This window comes from Gallus gallus, chromosome 2, assembly GCF_016699485.2.
Source record: "Gallus gallus isolate bGalGal1 chromosome 2, bGalGal1.mat.broiler.GRCg7b, whole genome shotgun sequence".
Lineage (NCBI taxonomy): Eukaryota > Metazoa > Chordata > Aves > Galliformes > Phasianidae > Gallus > Gallus gallus.
The window spans coordinates 141,669,165-141,689,615 of record NC_052533.1 but is presented as its reverse complement, the minus strand read 5'-3'; positions in this window follow the sequence as shown (position 1 = coordinate 141,689,615).

Here is a 20,451-nt window from a genome sequence, read left to right as displayed (position 1 = left end):
CTGAATTAAAATGTTAATGGATAAATGCACAAAATGAAACGAATTAAAATGAATTAAATGACCAACAACAACAAAAAAAGTGTTTTTACAAAATACATTTTCCATAAGAGGAGGGCAAAAGAGAACCCCCATCCTTTACTGGATGTGCTGGGGAACATGACCACGGGAGATAAGGAAAAGGCTGAGGTTCTCAATGCCTTCTTGACATCTGTTTTTAATAGTCAGACCAGTTATCCTCAGGGTACTCTACCCCCTGACCTGGAGATCTGAGATGAGGAGCAGAATAAATCCCCCACGATTTAACTGGAAACAGTTAGAGACCTGTTACTTCACCTGGACTGTCACAAGCCCATGAAGCCAGATGGGATGCACCTGAGAATGCTGAAGGAGCTGGTGGAAGTAATTGCCAGGCTGCTTTCCACCACTGGTGGTCCTGGTCAACTGGAGAGGTCCCAGAGGAATGAAGGCTTGCCATCTACAAGAAAGGTCATAAGGAGGATCTGGGGAACTATAAGCCTGTCAGCCTGACCTTGGTGCCAGGAGAGGTTATGGAGCAGATTATCTTGAGTGAGATCACACAGCATGCAGGGTACAACTGGGGGATCAGGCCCAGCCAGCATGGATTCATGAAAGGCAAGTATTGCTTGACCAATCTGATCTCCTATGATCAAGTTACCTGTCTGGTGGATGAGGGAAAGGCTGTTGACATAGTCTAGACTTCAGCAATGCCTTAAATCTGTTTCCCACAGTATTCTGGAGAAGCTGGCAGCCCACAGCTTGGACAGGTAGGCTCTTTGCTGAGTAAAGAACTGCTGGGAGAGCCAGGCCCAGAGAGTAGTGGTGAATGGAGTTAAACCTGTTGGCAACTACAGTGGAGTGGTGCTCCCCAGGGATTGGTACTTAGGCCCATTTATTGATGATTTGGATGACGGAAATGAGTACACCCTCAGTAGGTTTGCAGACAACACGAAGCTGGGGGGAACTGTCAATCTGCCTGAGACCAAGTACCATGTCCTGCATCACACCAATCCCAGGCAACGCTACAGGCCTGGGGCAGAGTGGCTAGAGGATTGTGTGGAGGAAAAGGATCTAGAGGTGTCAGCTGACAGCTGGCTGAACATGAGCCACCTGTGTGCCCAGGTAGCCAACAAGGCCAATGGCATCCCAGCTTCTATGGTACAGCCTGCAGGATCAGGGAAGTGATAGTCTCTCTGTACTCAGCTTTGTTGAGGCCACACCTCAGGTACTGTGATCAGTTTTGAGCCCCTCATGGCAAGAAAGACATCAGTGCTCTGAATCATGTCCAGAGAAGGGCATAAAGCTGGCAAGAGATCTGGAGCACAAGTCTTACGAGCAGCAGCTAAGGGAAAGGGGATTGTTCAGTCTGGAGAAGAGGATGCTCAGGGGTGAACTTATTGCTCTCTACAACTCCGTGAAAGGAGGTTGTGGTGAGATGGGGGTTGGCCTCTTCTCCAGGTAACAACGACAGGACAAGAGTTAACAGCCTCATGTTGTGCTGGGGGAGATTCAGATGGGATATCAGGAAAAATTTCTACTTAGAAAGAGTGGTGATGTATTGGAACAAGTTGCTCAGGGAATTGGTGGAGTCAACATCCCCAGAGATACTTAAGGAAAGGGTAGATGTAGTACTTAGGGACATGATTTAGTGGATAATATTGGTAGTAGGTGGGCAGTTGGGACAGATGATCTTAGAGCTCTTTTCCAACTGTTATGACTCTTGTGATTCTCAAAGCCATCTCTGGATCCCACGTTTTCTCCATCTGCTTCCCCATAATCTCTTCCATGAGTTCCAACAATCCTCACTCTGGGCAGGCAAAACCTCCACCAGGAACTTCCTCAATAACCATTTTTTTTTTCTCAGTAGCTGTGGGATGTTGGCAGTATACACAACTATGCTATCCTAGAGTGATGTCTCCAGTGATGTTATATTTTTAACTCCTTTTGAATCTGGGATTTTTCACAGGATTCTGTACACTGGAATAAAGCTATAAATCCTCTCCTAGGAACTTAAATGAGTGATGGTCTTTTGATGAAAAATCACAAGGGTGAAACATAAGCATTCACATTTCAGCTAATAAGCTAATTATTCTCCATAAAATGTAAGTTTAAATACCAGTATTTTAAATTTGATTTTTAAATTTGGAAATATTATATTTTCCATTCTCAGAGACTTCATAGAGGAATATGCAGAATATTTTTGCTTATTGTTTGTGCATTATTTGCTAATCACTGACTATTTCTCTTGTACTTATGAAAAACTCATTCAAAGTTCTCTCCAAAACCATGTTTTCTCTGTCCTTTGACTACTACCCAAAAGCCTTATTTTCCGAAGTAATATTATAACTGTGCTTCTCCTGCCTGATTTTAACATTTGCTATGTGTTCTTGAAGGACGCCATGATTTCCAGTGCTGGCAGATGCTACCAAGAGCTGAAGATCCTAAAAGATTTTTTTTCTGCTCAGGAAAAGAAGAAAAAACTTCAAAAGCTTCTCAGAGATCTAATCCTGGCCCTTGCTTTTTGCTACTTTCCCCCTTTTCTGATCATTTATCTTAGGAGGGAAGCTTATTTAATTCTATTTCTTGCCTCATCCCTCACAATTTTTGCCTTTTCCACATATATATTGTATTTGGTTTTTGCCTTCCTCTCACAATCTGAATTTATACACTTTCAGGCTTGTAATGGTTTCAGAAAGAGAAAATATGTCATCCATGAATGACTTAGATTGTGCCTGATGTGTTTCCTTTCCTCACTCAGAAGGTGAAGTGTTTCAATAAAATTTTGTCCTTTTCGTCTAATTTCCTGCTTTGACTTGATCTTTTCACTCTCCTTGAAAGCAAAGTGAGTAAGTACTTGGAGACTATGTTATTCACTTATAATTGAAACAATAGACCATAAAGGCTCCTGGAGAGCAATTACATCTATTGAGTCAATGAGTCAGTTGTGCATTTGCACTAAGTTCAAGCAGTAAAGTATATTTATGATTTTTTTTTTTTAATGAAAGTCACTGCTCACTTAGTCTTTAGAGGCAGCACAATGTATCATCAGACAGGGAGGTTTAAATGTGAATCTACGTGAGTAATGTGCATAACTCTGCAGGAGAAATAATCCAATACACGGTGTCTGCACACTGCATCCACCTGAACAATTAGCATGTGTGTGATTAAATCCAGCCTGACACATCTTGGTTAATCTAAGAAAACTAAAGTAAAAATCTACCTAAGTTTGCCAGTGCTGTGTTCAAGATTGAATGTTGAGAAGGGGATAAATTGTGTATTGCTAAAATTAGAAGTGACTAAGTGCCTTTGTTTACTTTTATCCCCAACTACATCATAGACTAATTCTGCTGACAAGCAGCTGAGGGCAGAAAAAAACAATTAGCTTGTATTAAGCCATCTGTCCAAGTAGGATTCTGGGAAACCAGATTCTGTGCAAAGCACTGGACAATAAGTGAGAGAGCCTGAGATGAGCTACTGACTGTGTCAGAAACAGCTGTATACATGGTCCTGAGGTCCAGCTGTCTGTTGTTCTGGACAAGCCACTCAGTTGGGTGCCCAACCCAGACTATGTTCTCTGTAAAAATAGAGAGCAAAGTTGTTTGTTTTATTTCTTTTCTCTGCCTTTTTAGGGTCATCAGAAGGACACTTGATCCTTCATTAGGCAGTACAAAGGCTGTAACCTCCATACAGCTTTGCAGTGGTAAAGCAGACTACTCCTACTTCACTGTATAGGACCTCAGCCTTAGTATGAAGGCGTTCATCCTCTATGTGCAGAGCAGAGCCAAAGATAAATCACATTCAGGGTCTTAGTGAATTGGGCTCTAGCAGCTGTAAGGTGTCCATAAGCTTGGAGGTTCACTCAAACTAGGTAACACCATGTTCATTGCAGGGGAGTTGGACTAGATGAGCCTTAAAAGTCCCTTCCAACTCAAACGACTCTATGATTGTAGTGTCCTATGTATTAGCATGGACAGGGTTTTGCATTAGCATGGCTGCATTGCTTCCCACATCCAAGCTAATACTTCATGTCTTCAGCACCATGTAAACACAGCAGCACATTTGGAGCCCACTCAGATATCTCTGCTGCACCTCTACAGTGTGGCTTTGCAAGATATATGTGCTTCATATGCTTTATGGGATGAGACTTGTCCTCAGCTCTGAAAAAACACTCTTTTCCACTGTGAGCATTTCAGCTCCCTCTTGAAGGTAAGCATGCGTTAAAGTGCTTTTCATAACAGAGATAATTGAGTACATATATAACATCTATCACAATAAAAGCCAAACCTCAGATACTGGAGTGCTGTCAAAGACAACATAAACAAACAAATAAATAAATAAGAAATCAGAAGTCTTTCTGTTCAACACTTCTCACCATCAAAAAATCCATTAAAAAAATTCAAGTTGCCTGTACAGTTCCTAATTCTACAGATTATATGGGCACTATTGTAATATAAATAAAACTACTGCTATACTAATAATAACACTGTCATTTGTGAATTCTCTCTTTTTTAAAAACTGCCTTTCTTTTTTTACTGCCTTGAATCATTTTTATTTTTCCACTTTAAAAATTATCAAGTCATTAAAAAGAAAATGGAGTGTTCTTATAACAAATACGAGTAACAACAAATGTGCACATCCAGCTTATAAAGATGAGGTTTATAAAGGCAATGCTGATAGATCATTATTGTTACCATCTCAGCAGGGCACCACCAGAACAAAGTGCTCCACAAAAATGACATATCAAATGGCACAGAAAATAACGAGAGTCCTCGGCAGGCTTGATTTTTTTACTGTTACGTCAATGAGACAGCAACTCTGGTTTTCTTAGCTTTGTTTTGGGGTTCGGTTGGTTTGCTTGGGGATTTTTTGAGACAAGGAGAAGGTTACTAGAGCACATTGGTGTTTTTATCTGCGTCATTTTCGTTGAATTGTTGGGGAAAACACTATTTAAATATCTCTTTTACAGCACTGGTAACAAATTGAAGAGGGACTATAGCTTTCCTTTCATGAGGTCTGATGTTCTTTAGGAAAAAAAAAAAAAAAACATCAGTTTTTTACCACCTTTTATGGTTTCTTTCTGTTTCTTCACAGAAGAGCAGCAAATTCTCAATAGGACAGACCACGTGCAGCTCTAACTTCATTGAGAAAATGAGAGAGGTACTGAGCACTTAGCCACATTCAGGTCAGATTCTTTATTTGCAATGACATTTATATAAAACTGATTAATGGGTCTCTGCTAACGAAGCTAATGCACAGAAAGAAAACCACCTGTCACCAAGCTGGGCACCTCACCCAAGCTCATGTGCCAGGTGGTCAGCCTCATTGACCATCAGTCTGTGAATCCTCCAAACCATTACTTCTATGAGCATCCTTGGCAAAAGCATCCCCGGCTCCTCCAAGCTTCAGTACTCCTTCCTGCACTGCATTTCAGAACAATTCCGAAGTTTTTGCTAGGATGTAGATTTGTAGAATATTAAAAATTTTAATTAAAGAACTTAGAACTGAAAATGCCCTGAGTATATGTAAGAGCTCCCTCTTATTTTCTAAATTACACCAAGTGTTAAGACATATCATATAATTTTAAAATAATTGCTGAGAGACATGCAGATTTCTCCCCTCTGCTCCTGAAGAGCTCCATTCGCAATAAACTAAAATGTACAAAGCAACTTGGCTACAAAAATAAAGAGCACAGTGCCTATTCTGTATCCAGTATGAAGTAGGAAGGAAAACACAGGTAAACACATTTTCAGAAGATAAATCTGAGATGCATTGCAGCAAGCAAAAGTCTTGTGCAGTTTGAGCTCATGTAGACTGGGTTTTCAGTCTCTGGAATAATGAAAATCATTGAATCATAGTATATCCTGAGTTGGAAGGTACTTATAAGCATCACTGAGTCCAATTCCTAATCTTGAGTCAACACATGTATCTGCAAAATCTGTATCTGCCTTGAACACTCATGCAGCTGCACTACTGTGCACACCACTTGCACACAGAGAGCGTGACTTGCTAGGACTGAACAACAGAGACTAGGACAATGGATGCAGTGCTTAAAGCTATGAGATGTCACAAATGCCTTGCAGAGGCATATTTCCTTCTCTTCAGGCTTAAACAAAGCTCACCTTGGAAAGGTCACATGCCCATTGGCCACAGCCCCGTTTGCACTCCCCAGCTGGGCACAGAGGAAACAAAAACAAGGAGACTGGGATTGGGGCAGTCCAGAAAAGAGCAGTGTTTGTTATGACAACTCCTGGCTTCTTGGGCCTGAAGTGGTAGGATTTTCCTCAGCTTTAAAACCACCCTTTTAAAAGTCACCGTGCCCAAAATAAATGTGCCATCGAATTAATGTAATTTCTGTGGGGGAGAACAGCTAATCAGAGTAGGAGGGTGGAGGAGTTGAGATACATTAAAGAAAATCCTGAAGAAATAAATTGCTGCCCTCTTATTTCTGGATACTCTTTTGATTGCTTTCTTTTGTTGTCACTCTCTTATTTTCTTCACACTCATTTCATCAAAGATGATAACAAATATAACACAGGAAGAATAGACTGCTCCTGAAAACACAAAGTGTCTGCCACAGGAGGCCTAAAATTAGGAAGCAGGAGGCTGTGCATCACTTCTTATAGCCTTTTCTTGAGGTTGGAGAAATGATGTGAGCTGCATCTGTCCTTCATGTTTGTTCTGCTTCTCCACCTATCCCCATCTAGACAAGCTGCTTTGTGCCTCCACGCCCTCATCAGGGAAACTGTTACTGAGCTGGCAGCTCCTACCTGACAGCCCAGGACTGCAGAGAAAAGACTGCTTTTCTGTTCCCTAGACCTGCTTGGCTTGTAACCATGGATCTGGACAGCTTCCAGGATGCGAATGTGGTAATAAGGGAAGGCAGGAAGGATTCAGAAGGCATATACTGTTACGCTGGGCACCAGCAAGGAAGGTAATGTCATTACCATGATGTTGGCATGTGAAACTGAAGGGTGATATAGCGTAAACTCAGCCATGAAGTCACAATCTATTCCAACTTTTGGAAGTGACTGAACTAAATATTCATGTCAATAGAAAAGAAAAAAATGTCATAATGGTATCAAGTGAAAAACAACAAGTAGCAATTTTTACTTTGCAAACATCATCAGTGCAAATTCAGTAGAGAGTTTAAGAATATTTTAGGGGATAGGAATAGACGAGAGAAAAAGAAACCCAAAGCCTCCGCATGTTTATAGCTACTGGAAAGGGCTCTTGCCCTGTAGCTGAAGCTTACAGACATAAGGGAAACAGGCAGAGAGCCAGAGAGGAACCACTCGAATCTCACCACTTTCCCACTCTGAGGTGTGATGTAACACAACTATTCACTCTGGATGCCTGTTTCCTCCATTCTGGGCTTTCACAGCCATCTATGTAATGTGTCTCAGTGTGTAATCATCCTACTTAATAAGTCTTTCCTTATACTTAAGGAAAGTTACTTTGAATGTGCAACAAACACCCCTCATGTCTTGTCTTCAGCCTGAACTAAGTAAGTTCTGAAGCACTGTAAGCTGTTTGAAGTATGTTCCCACATCCACATTTTATGTTCTCTTTACTAAGCAAAACAAACCCTCTTTGGTCACCCGTTCTTGATAGGTCATGCTCTCCAAATCTCTTAGCACTCCTGTCCCCCTGTATACACAGATGACTGCGTACACATACACACACACTACTTATTAAAGCATATGTGCCTGAAACAGGATGTGTACCCCAAGAAAGGTCTTACCCCTGCTAATAGAGTGCAATAATAGCCTTTCCTCTTTTACATGTGGCATACACACAAGAATAGCTGAACAGCATCTTACTTGCTGGCTTTCATGCAGTCTTTGGTCCAGCACAGCCCAGGACTCTTTGCATTATACTGAGGCATAAACCAATATTTTGCAGTAAGTTTTTTTTCATTTTGGTTTTCCTTCTGAGATGAAACACTCTGTGCTCACCAATATTAAACGTTACTTCATTGATTACAGACTATTTCTCCAAGTTTATCACAATTACTTGAATGCTAATGCTGTCTTCAAAAATAACTGCATCTCTTCCCAGATTGTTATCTTCAGCAAATTGCATAAAAGTATGTTCTATATTATCAGGAAACTTGGCAACAAGTATATCTAGTGCTACTGGAAGCAGGCAAACTCATCAGCCCCAAATGTCCTTGGTGGTGGAAAATGAAAAATTAAAAAGTTCTCTTTTAGCATAATTTTTAAATGAAGTTGTGTTCTCTGCTTTGTAGGAATTACCTCTGAATCAGGACATTCCTCCTCCTCAGACATTATAGCTCATGCCTTCCTCCAGATAGTGGAAACTTCTTCATGCCTTATCACAGAAGGTGTCCTCATACAACTTGATGACTTTGTCTGTTATTGTGGAATATCACCCGGGATAAACAGTACTAATCTAGGCAATTTTCATAGTCTCTCAGCAAGGACATTTCATTGGGCTATGCCAAGAGTTTTATGACAGCCAAGACAAAACTGTTTTGCCCTTATCCACTGGGTCAAAGAGTTAAACTGAATTAATCTGATATGCTTTGTTCTTAACAAGTCCAAGTTGGCTGCTTTTTATAGGCTTATGATCCTCTTGGGATGATCAAATAATTCATTTCAGTATCTTTCCAAGTATCAGAGCTGCACTGTTTGATTTACAGCTGAGGGTTCTCCCTTCTCCTGTTTTGAGAAGTCATTTTATTTATTTTAAAATAAATCATCAGAGTTGCTGTGCAGGTCACACCCATACAGACGAACAGAACAGAGCAGAGAGAGTTCCTGGGCAATGGGACTGAATCCTCCCTATATTACACTGCTAGAAGAGTTATGGTCTTATCTCAACCAACAAGCATTTTCTCAAACAATTCCTGTACATCCTGACGTGGTAGAGGCCTCAAATAGCCCCAGCCTGGACGAGGCCATCCTGTTTTGAATATAAAAATATAGATGGAGCCAACCATGCCAGTCAGCTTTGTGCAAGATAATGGCCCCACTATTATTTACTGTATTCTGTGGATATTGTCTCATTGATCATTGCAAAAAAAGCACAATTTCAGAGATCTGAAATTATAAATTATGTAAAAGAAGAAATATGAGCTACTTCCTATTATAGAAGGGAACTTTGGAGAAATGGCTGATGTCAAAAGTGTTTGTGTGAGTGTATTCAATTTATTCGCATCAGCAGGGGCCTGACACAGTTAAAGAGTATCACACACCACCCTTTATGACTGCAGATCAGTTGTTGGCCTGGATCACACTCTGCCCACCATTCAGTTGGTTTCAAAATAAATTCTAGATGGATTTGAGTAAGCTGTAGTAATTAATTCACAGCCAGTCTCTGGAGTTACATTAAGCGATGCTTCCATTAATGTTTCCAATTAATTTTTAGGTAATAATAGTACACGATGTTCTGCAAGGAACACTGAAGGTTGGTGAAGAGCCATTCATCAAAAAATGATGGGAACTGTGGCTTACATGGTGTACACAGATGTTGTCCTAATATAAGAGAAAAATAGAAAATTTAGCACAGCAAAGATAAAAGATATATCACAGTTAAAGATTTCTGGCCTTATAATTAAAAAGAGAATATGGTAAAAGCATATACATTCATCAGAGAGAGAGGAGAGTAGTGATTAAAGGTAATTGTATTACAGTATTAAAAATGGACACTTTATTTTCCCAGTTTTCAGTGAGACAGATGACTCTGTGTTGTATTCAAAAGTGAGGATATTCAGAAGTGAGTGGAGACTTAAATTATCACTAGCAAAATTACTCCAACACGTGTAGAGTGAGAAATGTGTGAGTTAGAGACAGAGGCAACAGAGCCTTGTGACTGGAGTCTACTACAGGTTGCCTGATCAAGTGGAGCCTTCTTCCTCCAGCTACAGGAGGCATCGCAATCACAGGCTCTTGTCCTGTTGGAGGACTTCAACCACCCCGACATCTGCTGGAAAAGTAGCACAGCAAGCTGTAGGCAATCCAGGAGGCTCCTGGAATGTATTGAGGATAACTTCCTGAGCCAGGTAATAGACAGCCCCACCAGGGGGGATGCAATGCTGGACCTGTTGCACACCAATGAGAGGGAACTGATTGGTGACATCAGGATTGGAGTCTGCCTGTGTTCTGACCATACAATGGTGGATTTCACACTCTTGAGGGATATCAGACAGGCAAAGAATAAAATATTCATTAAACTAAATTAAAATCTTAATTTTAGGGAAGCCAACTTCCAGCTCTTCAGGGAGTCAGTCAACAAAACCCTCTGGGAATCTGTCCTTAAGGACAAAGGAGTGGAGCAGAGCTGGCAGATTTTTAAAGATGCTTTCCGTAGGGCACAAGAGGTCTCCATTCTCAAGTGTAACAAGTCAGGAAAGGAAGGCAGGAGATTGGCATGGCTGAATTGAGGCCTGCTGGTAAACAGGAGAGCAAGAAGAAAATGCACAGGTAGTGGGAAGTAGGAACAGGTAGCCTGGGAATAGTATAAATGTGCTGCTAGGCTGTGTAGGGATGGGGTCAGGAAGGCCTGGACTTGGTAAGGAGTGCAAAGAAGAATGAAAAAGGTTTGTATAGGTACACCAGTCAGAAAAGGAGAGTCCAGGAGGGCGTACTGTCCTTAGTGAGCAACACAGACAGGCTGGTAACAACAGACAAGAAATAGGCTGAGGCACTCAGTAACTTTTTGCCTCAGTTTTCACTAGCTACTGCTCTACGCACAGCACTCTAAAGGATGGTTCAGAAGGTGGGCATCACTCCCACTGTAAGTGAAGATCAGGTTTGTGACCACCTGAGGAACCTGAACATTCATAATTCTATGGGTCCTGGTGAGATGCACCCCGGAGTCCTAAAGGAATTGGCTGACAGTCACCAAGCCACTCTCGATGTTAGTTGAAAAGCCATGGTGATCAGGTGAAGCCCCTGGTGACAGGAAAAAAAGGCAATGTCACACCCATTTTTAAGAAGGGCAGAAAGGATGACCCAGGAAACTACCAACCTGCCAGCTTCACTTCTGTGCTGGGGAAGATCATGAAGTAGATACATCTGGAAGCTATGGTAATGCACATGGAAGAGATGGAGGTGATATGGAATAACTAGCATGGCTGGTCCTGCCTGACCATCCTTGTTGCTTCTTAAGAAGGCATAACTGCATTACTGGACAAGGGAAGAGCCACTGATATCATCTGTCTGGACTTCAGTAAGGCCTTTGACAAAGCCCCCATAACATCCTTCTCCAAAAATTGGAATTATATGAATTTGACAGGTGGACTCTTCAATGGTTGTGAGATTATACCTAGAGGATTATGGTCAGTGGCTCAATGTCCAGATGAATCATAGAATCGTAAAATGGCTTGAGTTGGAAGGGACCTCAAGGATTATAAAGTTCCATGCCTCTCACCACAGGCAGAGTTGCCAGCCACTAGATCAAGTATTAAATCAGATTGCCCAGAGCCCCATCCAGCCTGGCCTTAAACACCTCTAGGGATGGGGCATCCACAACCACACTGGGCAACCTGAGATGGAGATCAGTGACTAGCGGTGTCCCACAGGGGTATGTACTGGGACCAGTGCTCTTTAACATCATCATCAGTGACATTAACAGCATGATTGAATGCACCCTCAGCAAGTTTGCAGATTACACCTATCTGCATGATGCAGTCAACACATGTGAGGGATGAGATGCCATCCAGAGAGACATAGGCAGGCTTCAGCAGTAGCCCCAGGTGAACCTCATGAGATTCAACATATCCAAGTGGAAGATCTTGCACCTGGATCATGGCAACCCCTGTTATCAGTACAAGCTGGGGGATATAAGGATGGAGCACAGCCTTACAAAAAAGGATCTGGGGGTACTGGTGGATGGCAAGCTGGACATGAGCCAGCAATGTGCAATTGCAACTTAGAAAACCAACTGTATCCTGGGCAGTTGAAAAGCAGTGTGGCCAGCAGGTGATCCTGCCCTCAGTACAGGAGAGACATGGACCTGTTAGAACATGTCTAAAGGAGGACCATAAAAATGATCTGAGGGATGGGACACCTCTCTTATGAGGACAGGCTGAGAAAGCTAGGTTTGTTCACGTGAAGAAGAGAAGGCTCTGAAGTAACCTGAGAGCAGCCTTTCAGTATCTGAAGGAGGGCTATAAGAAAGAAGGGGACAGACTCTGTAGCAGTGTCTGTTGTGACTGGACAAGGGGAAATGGTTTCCAAATAAATGGGAGATTTAGGCTAGATATAAGGAAGAAGTTTTCTCAACAAGAGTGATGAGACGCTGGCACATGTTGCTCAGATGTGTTGTGGATGCCCCATCCCTGGAGACATTCAAGGTCAGGCTGGATGGGGCTCTAAGCAACCTGATCAAGCTGTAGGTGTCCTTGTTTGTTGCAGGCACGCTGGACTAGATGGTCTCTAAGGGTCACTTCCAACCCAAAGGCTTCTATGATTCTATACATAGTAGGAAAGAGGAAATGTGATAAGGGCAACCTGATGGCAGGAATGATGCTCTGTGATGGGACTATGTGGAGCAAAAGCCATAATGCAGATCCACTTGTGAATTGTAATCAAAGTGAACACACCAAACGGTGAACTGAGGGTTGACTAAGAAAAGCTTGTATTTATCAGAAGACAAATTAGAACAATCAATTTTTTTTAAATTGAGAAAAGTGGATGTTCTGCATGAAAGACTTCAGTGTTAATGATTTTCGAAGTAAATTTTTCTTTGTGTGCTCTCTACTGGTGAAGCAATCAATGAAAACTTCTCAAGGGCGGATTCTGTCTGATCTGTCTCATGTGATGAGCTAAGGGGCAATTCTGACAAAAGTCAAATGGCCCATCACATAGGTTTTCACATACAAATCGAATAAGGAGGAAGGAGCAGTCAAGAGGGGCTGGGATGGGCTGTGCACAGTCCCCACCCAATCCCATCCCAGGTGTCTGTTATGAAAGAACATTTCAAACTAAAAGAGGAGAGATTTAGACTGGATATAAGGAAAAAGGTTTTTTATGCTAAGAGTAGTGAGGCACTGGAACAGGTTCCTCAGAGATGTGGTGGATGCCCCGTCCCTGGAGACACTCAAAGTTAGGCTGGATGGGGGCTCTGAGCAACCTGATCTAGCTGCAGGTGTCCCTGTTCATTGCAGGGGAGTTGGAACAGATGGCCCTTAAAGGTCCTTTCCAACTCAAATGATTCTATGATTCTATGATAGGTGGCACAGCACAGGAACGGATTTCCCAGAGAGGCTGTGGGTTCTCCACGCTTGGGAATTTTCAAGCCTTGGTTGGACAAAGACTGCATCAAATGTTGGAGTCTTGCTCTGAACATTTGGTAGGACCCAAGAAACATCATAAAAGTTTGCACACTGCTGCAGCACATGTGGGAAACAGATTAGAGAACATAAAATGGAGAATAGGAAACTTTTTTTTTTATGGAAAACAACAGTCACTATCTCATGTTTGGAATAAACATTTTGAATGCTAGATCCTCTTGAGGAAAAACACGAATAGAATTAAATGTGGTACAAAGAAAGTTGGTGAAATCATAAAGGAAGATGACCTGGGGTATCACATCTTTTTAGAGGAAAAAAAAAAAAACACAACCAAAACAAAAACAAAACAACAACAGCAAAAGCCTCCTTGCAGCAAAGATACAGCTGATCATCTGCTGCTCAGTTCCTGCAAGTACTGGAGAGACAGCGGGCATGGAGGGCCCTGCAGACCACAGTAATTCTGCTCAGCTGAGTGGAGCATATTGTCCCATGCACTCCAGGCCTTTGATGCTTGGACACAGGCAGCAGATCCACATCTAAGCAGGAGCTGAGAGCTGAAAATTTAATTAGAGATTTGAATCCAATTTGTCTAGTGCAAAGAGTTTCTGTGCCTCTAGGAAGTGAGAAGGAGCCATCAGACAGTTACCATCAGACAGTGGATCTGCAGGGTCTGGCCTCTGTGGGAAGGAATGGTTGTGTCTGAAAACCAGAAAAGTTTCTGTACTGTAAGGGAAGTCAAACACTGGAATAGGCTCCCTAGAAAGATGGTTGATGCCTGCCATTGTCAAGAGGCATTAGGATAATGCCCTCATCAGTATGCTTTAACTTCTGTTTAGCCCTGAAAAGGTCAGGCAGCTGGGCTAGATGATTTTTGTTGGCCCTTTCTAACCGAACTATCCGTTCTATTCTAAAATCTTACAAGGCCTACTGAGTACAGCTGTGGTCCCAAGGAACTGCTGCTCCCTATCTGGCCTCTCTCTGAAGAACTGTGACCAAATCTGACCAAGCGAGGTCAAGAGAAGATGAACTCAGTGTGGGCTAGGTGGAAGGCCTCTTGAAGGACCATGGGAATGGAGAGCCTATTTTATCATGTCCTGTTTCATAATGGCTCTTGTTTACACTGGCAGAATACAGCTGCAAGGGTACATGACTGCTTTCAGTAAATACAGTGGGGAGGAGAACGCTGGGGAAAACTATTTAAGTGAAAAGCCAGTTCTGGCATAAAAACAAATGGTATAAGTCGCATCAGAAAAATTAGTCCAGAAGATCTCCAGACAGCGGTTTAGGCATGTCCTAAGGCTTCTGAATAGCAACAGTGGGTGGGGCATCCAAGTTATTTTTCTGACAGAGTCTGACTGGTGATGAACCACTTGTAATAGCACTGGCCCTGTGGGGCTGATGCGTTGGAGGGCAGAGATGCCACACACAGTGCCACACTGCCATCAGGGCATAATTACATGGCTATTGCTTTACTACGTACAGCCTAAATGCTTTCTTTTGCTTCTCAGTTCTTGTTAATCTCAACGCTGCTCTTCTTTCTCTCTTTCCCTAGCATCTCAAGGAGACACTCTTGTACATTACAATGTGATCAGTGCCTTCTTCTGTGTTTTATCCTGTTTTATCCAGCACCATCTGACACCGTTTCTTCAACAGCATCCCTGTTCTTTCTCCTTCTCCTTTATCTCTATGCTCTTCCATCCATCTTGCACTACCTCCTTATTTCTTCTCTGCTGCCCTGTTTTACTACCTGCATGATTTTCCTTAGCATCCTGGATTTCTGATTTCAGCTCTCAGCTCTTCTCACCACCATCTGCTGCTTGCCTCCCATGTCTTCCTGAAGAGGGTTTGATGTTATTTACCTGCAAATTGATATTACATAGGTATCTATACATACCAGATTCTGTGGGAAGTGTGTACCTAACCTGAATATCATATGATGAGACAATAAACTAAACAAGAAAAGATATACACTGATATAAACTGTGGCTGGAGGGGCTACAACTGCTCACTTCTGTGAATGGATGTGTAAAGGCTCCAGGAAATTGCAAGGGATGTGTTGGGGGACAGGGAAGCAGCACAGCTGGGTTAGCAAAGTGGAATTAGGCTGCATGTAAGGAAAAAGATTTTACGATAATAGTGTTGAGGCACTGGAACAGGGTGCCCAGCGAGATGGTGGATGCTCCATCCCTGTAGATATTAAACGTAAGTTTGGATGGGGCTCTGAGCAACCTGATCTAGCTGTAGCTGTCCCTGTTCACTGCAGGTGAGCTGGACTAGGTGACCTTTAAAGGTCCCTTTCAATTCAAATGAGTCCCCATCCTCTTGGTGAACTGTGTGTGACTGTGTCATCTAGTGTGCACAGGGTGTTTAAATGCTGCTAGCATGCTTATTTAAGGGCAAGACAATTTTTCTGCCCTGAGAAATGTCTTATCTAAAAGTCAGTCAGAGGAGGACGATGATTGTATCCCTTTAAATGGTCACTTAAGGTCCGGTCAATGGGATGCTTTCCGTGCTCTGCCAACTGGATCTCCATTTACTCTAATAGGAATTTAGACACTCATCTCAGACACAGACATTCATATTTAATGAACTGACACATGTCAAGTGTCACTGGAGATGCCTCAGGATATCTGAGATGTATTTATGCGATGGGAGGAAATTACACAGGATCTACAGTGGACTTGTGACCTTCTGAAGCAGGAGCTGGAGATTAGGCAGAGGTTTTCCCCTAGGACACCCTAAATGGCACAGAAGGTCTATGTGTGGGCAACTGAACGAAGCTCTGTGTGTCATAATCTGGAGCTGAATCATCCCAGAGAATGCTTACAGCAGAAACAAAAGTTTTCATGTGCAGCTGAAGAAACCAAACAAGCCAGTTTTGCAAGCTTCAGGATTTCAGAGAAGCACTTGCAATTCGATATTGATTATCTGCTGCAAACAACACAGTCCTGGACAAAAGAAACCACTGATGTCTCCAAAGAGGAGCAAAAGCAAAGTCTGAGTGAAAAATGATAACGACAGGTGAGTGTTAATGGATTTATATCACAGGATACAGTGGCTTTGATTCTGTAAAGAAGACAACAGTGTTACAAATGGCCTGAAATGAAATAAAAGCAACTTTGAATGAAAACAGAGTGCTTGGAGAAGTGAGATTAGCTTGGCTGCTCACTCAATGGATCAAAAATTGCATTGATCTATTGCCTCTGACTTTCCCCATAATGTCCAGAAAATGTAACCTAAGTACAGCTGAAGTGCAAGGCCGTTGCCTGAAAAATGCTTTTTTGTTGTTGTTGTTGTTTTTCCCTCTCTCAATGGAAAATTTCAGCTCAGTTTTTCCAGTGGTCCAAAACATTCTCGGCTTCCCACGTTCTGAGATGACAACAATGCTCAGCTTTCTTTGGCCCGAGTTACGGCACCGTGCCATGAAGTGCCTTCAGTTGTGAGAAGTCTTAAATCAACACTTTTTACCAGCAAAGAGTGAGGAAACACAGTTTCTAAACCGCATGAAATATTCATGTCTAGCATCATGTGAGATACCATCTGGCCAGATCAAACCAGAACAGGGCTGATGGTGACACAGGAACACACGGGACAGAAAAGAGGACAATGTGACTTGAAGAGTCATTGTTTTGTGAGCTAAAAAGGGCCACTGCAAAAACAGCAAGGATTACTCCAGGGCCAATTAACTTTTCAAACAAAGAATAATCTGAAAGAAAAACATTGATCCTTGGGGGTCTGTTATTAGAAAAATCCTAATGTGCTTCACTTGACAGATGAAGGCGCTGACAATTTAATTGCAACTTTACTTAAATATTAAAATGTCTAAAAAAACCTCACAATAACAAAGAAGTGCTTATTTAAGAAGACCAAACAAAGGGCAAATCGTGCTACAGATGCTGTGATCTCCTAAAATTTGTATTTGTATTTACAGTCTTGGGGGTAAATATGTCCTTTTTTCCCCTACAAGCCATTGCTTGCACGGCCCTGCACTGGGACTTCGGAGACATGAGCTGTGCTCCTGCCAGAGCTACTTCTCTGATGTATGACCTTGAGACAAACGTTTTTGCTTCTGTTACTGCTTCCCCTCCCACTTTCAGTCTATTCCAGATCAAGACAGTTTTGCTGTGCCTTACATAATGGGGCCTCTAGGTGCTACTGCAATGTAAATAGTGTCAGCACAGGTGCAATCAAAGTGGAATATGGCTTTTATTATCCAGTTACAAGGTCACCGTTGGGTGAAAGGATTGCTGCACTGTGGAGACATTGCCCTATGGCTGCCTCCTGGTTATATAATGATGTTATTTCAAACTCAGAGGAATATTGGAGGCTGTCCCAAGCTGGATGAGTTTGCAACACTATGTAGCTTCATTGGTCGAATGGTCTCACACAGGTGGCACTAACAGCGCTCACACTGCTGGGGCCTTCCCCATGCTGACCTTTCTGGTTGAAATGTGCAAGGCTAATTAAGCTTTGAAGCACCTGAAAGGATGAGGGAATTTTGATCCCAACTCTGCAGAGGGGAAGGATGAAGGAACGGCAGAGGAAGGACTGGGGTGATGCCCCTTCTCTCTGCACCAGGTGATCAAACTCAAATGCTTCCATCTGAACAGCAGTGTCAGTCACACAGTATGAGCTCTGCATAGGCTTTGAAAACCAAGGAGGGGAGCATCAACTGTTCCAGCCAACTCAATTTGAAAGCTGCCTATAATAACCCCCTTAAGAACATGTAAGACAGGCCAAATTACATGGTTACACAAATATCGCTGGGTTTTGGCATTTAGGAGGGAAAGACTTTGATCTGTTCAATCTCAAAAGTGCCTAAAACATGCATGCACTATGTTAAAATCGAACATTAAACGTTCTGCTTTTTGTATTTTCCAAAAGCCTCACTACCGACACTTTGCACGCAGCACGACTGAATTTTGCCTTAACAATGTAAATATCTATGCAGGAGTCATTTGGCACAGCATGCCATTGCAAAATATTTTATTTTTGGTAAAATGAGACTTCATACAGAGCTCTTATCTACAGAACCCCTTAAAGAAACAACACATTGCCTTTTAAAAGCCCCAGCCTATCCCTCACTCCCCTCTGTCTTGTTTATAGCTCTCTCCTCTGTGAAGCCCTCTGAGATCTATGAATGAAAAGTGCTCATAAAAACCCCACATGAGACTGATTTGAGACCAGCGGTACTTATGGATGTTATGTCACTCAAGCATCCAAAATCAGCCCCATACTGCAGTGTCCTCATCAGCAACTTGATGTCTGTGTCAATGCATCAAAACTCTCCACAGTCCTTCCCCCACCAATTTTGGATGGTGTTTGGTTTTATCCCAGCAAGGAGCAGGGATCCTCTTTCCCTTCGTTCCCTTGGTGCACAATCAGCCTTCCTTGGACCTTTCTGGCAGCTCTGGGCCTTTTGGAATGGCGAGTTCTTTCCTCCCCTCCTCTATCAGGACAGCATTGAGGGGACTCCGGTTGCTGGGAATGTCCATGCCAGAAGTGGCCTCTTCTCATGGAAATCAGGTGCTGCAGTCCCTCGTGCACAAAGAGGAAGGAGAGAGGCTCCTTTTTCTTTGCCCTTTCTGGGAGGTTAAGTTTGTAGTGACGAGCCCCAGCTATCTGATGTTTGACAAGAGCCAGCTCCTTCCCTAGGACTAATTACCCATCTCCTTCCTCATGCCATCTCCTTTTCATCAGGTCCTGTTCAGCAGGTTGCACCAAAAGTAATGCCTCCTGTTTATTTCCACAGAAACTACAAAAGCTACAAAGAGAACAATGACATGATTTGATGGAGAAAATCCTCAGCTACAAAGCACTATTTTTCGAGAGAGTGAAAAATAGCTATCAATCATTAGCTATCAATTTTCGTCAGCGATAAACAAGAGCCTGCATGTCATGCTTGTAACAATCTGCACCAGTGTCGCTGTTGCCATTACTGAAGCACACCACCCACCACCTCGCTGTGCTTACATCCACCATTTGGTCTCCATAAACGTTAAGCAAGCACCAATGAATGTTGGTGGGTACAAGTTTTTCTGCATAGAGGAATTTGCAGTTCCACACCTTTGCTTCAAATGCACTTCTATGTTAGACACCATTTTGTCAGACTGCCCCTCTGCTGCCATCTGCCACACGGCAACAAAATATGATGGGATATAGGCAGGAAGGTTCATCCTCCACTGCCATCCCACCAACACCCTCCTCTGACATCATGGGCCAACAACATCATAAGATGCATTACTTGTGGAGCAGCCCTCATACATGCTTATCTTGACACTTTGAAGTTTTCACAGATAAAGTTGCCAAAAAGGTGGCTTTGACACAAATGTTTCAGCCGAAGGCTGTATTTATCTGTGCTGATCCATGGCACATGGGTACTGATGACACTTCCCAGTTGCTGGGAAAAGGGAAGTCCTGAGCTGAGCTGGAGGAGTATGAGAGGGGTAGAGGGATGAATCCATTCCAGGGGACACAAAGGGTTCACACTTACTCACTCCTGGTGGTATATTTTTAGATGGCCTTTGCAGGAGTTTGCAAATCATTTATTTTTTTAGATTTGACTCAGCGGAGATTTTAGGGGTGGTGGTGTCATCAACACAGGCACTGTGGTTTTGCAGCATTACAGTTATGAAGGCTCATGTCTTCATGTTTTAACCATGCAGCACAACACTGCAGAGGCCACAGTCAGGCTCGTGGTTTGGATGCTGGAGGAAAAAGCAAACTATTGGAAAGCAAGTAGCACACGCTGTGCAATGCTGTGGTCAACCACTTCAGAGGTAGTTACTCTTTTTAAAATGACTTCCTTATTCATAGAATAGAATCACAGAATTGTTTGGGTTGGAAGGGACCTTTAAAAGTCATCTAGTCCAGCTCCTCTGCAATGAACAGGGGCACCTACAGCTAGAGGAGGTTGCTCAGTCACGGCCAGCCTGACCTCGACTGTCTCCAGGGATGGGGGACCAACCACATCTGGGTTGAACAGCCCCAGCTCTCTCAGCCTGCCTTCATAGGAGAGGTGTTCCATCCCTTGGATCATTTTTGTGGCCCTCCTCTGGATGTGCTCCAACAGGTCCATGTCTCTCCTGTACTGAGGACTCCACATCTGGACACAGTACTCCACGTGAGGCATCACAAGTGCAGAGTAGAGGGCAGGATCACCTCCCTCGTCCTGC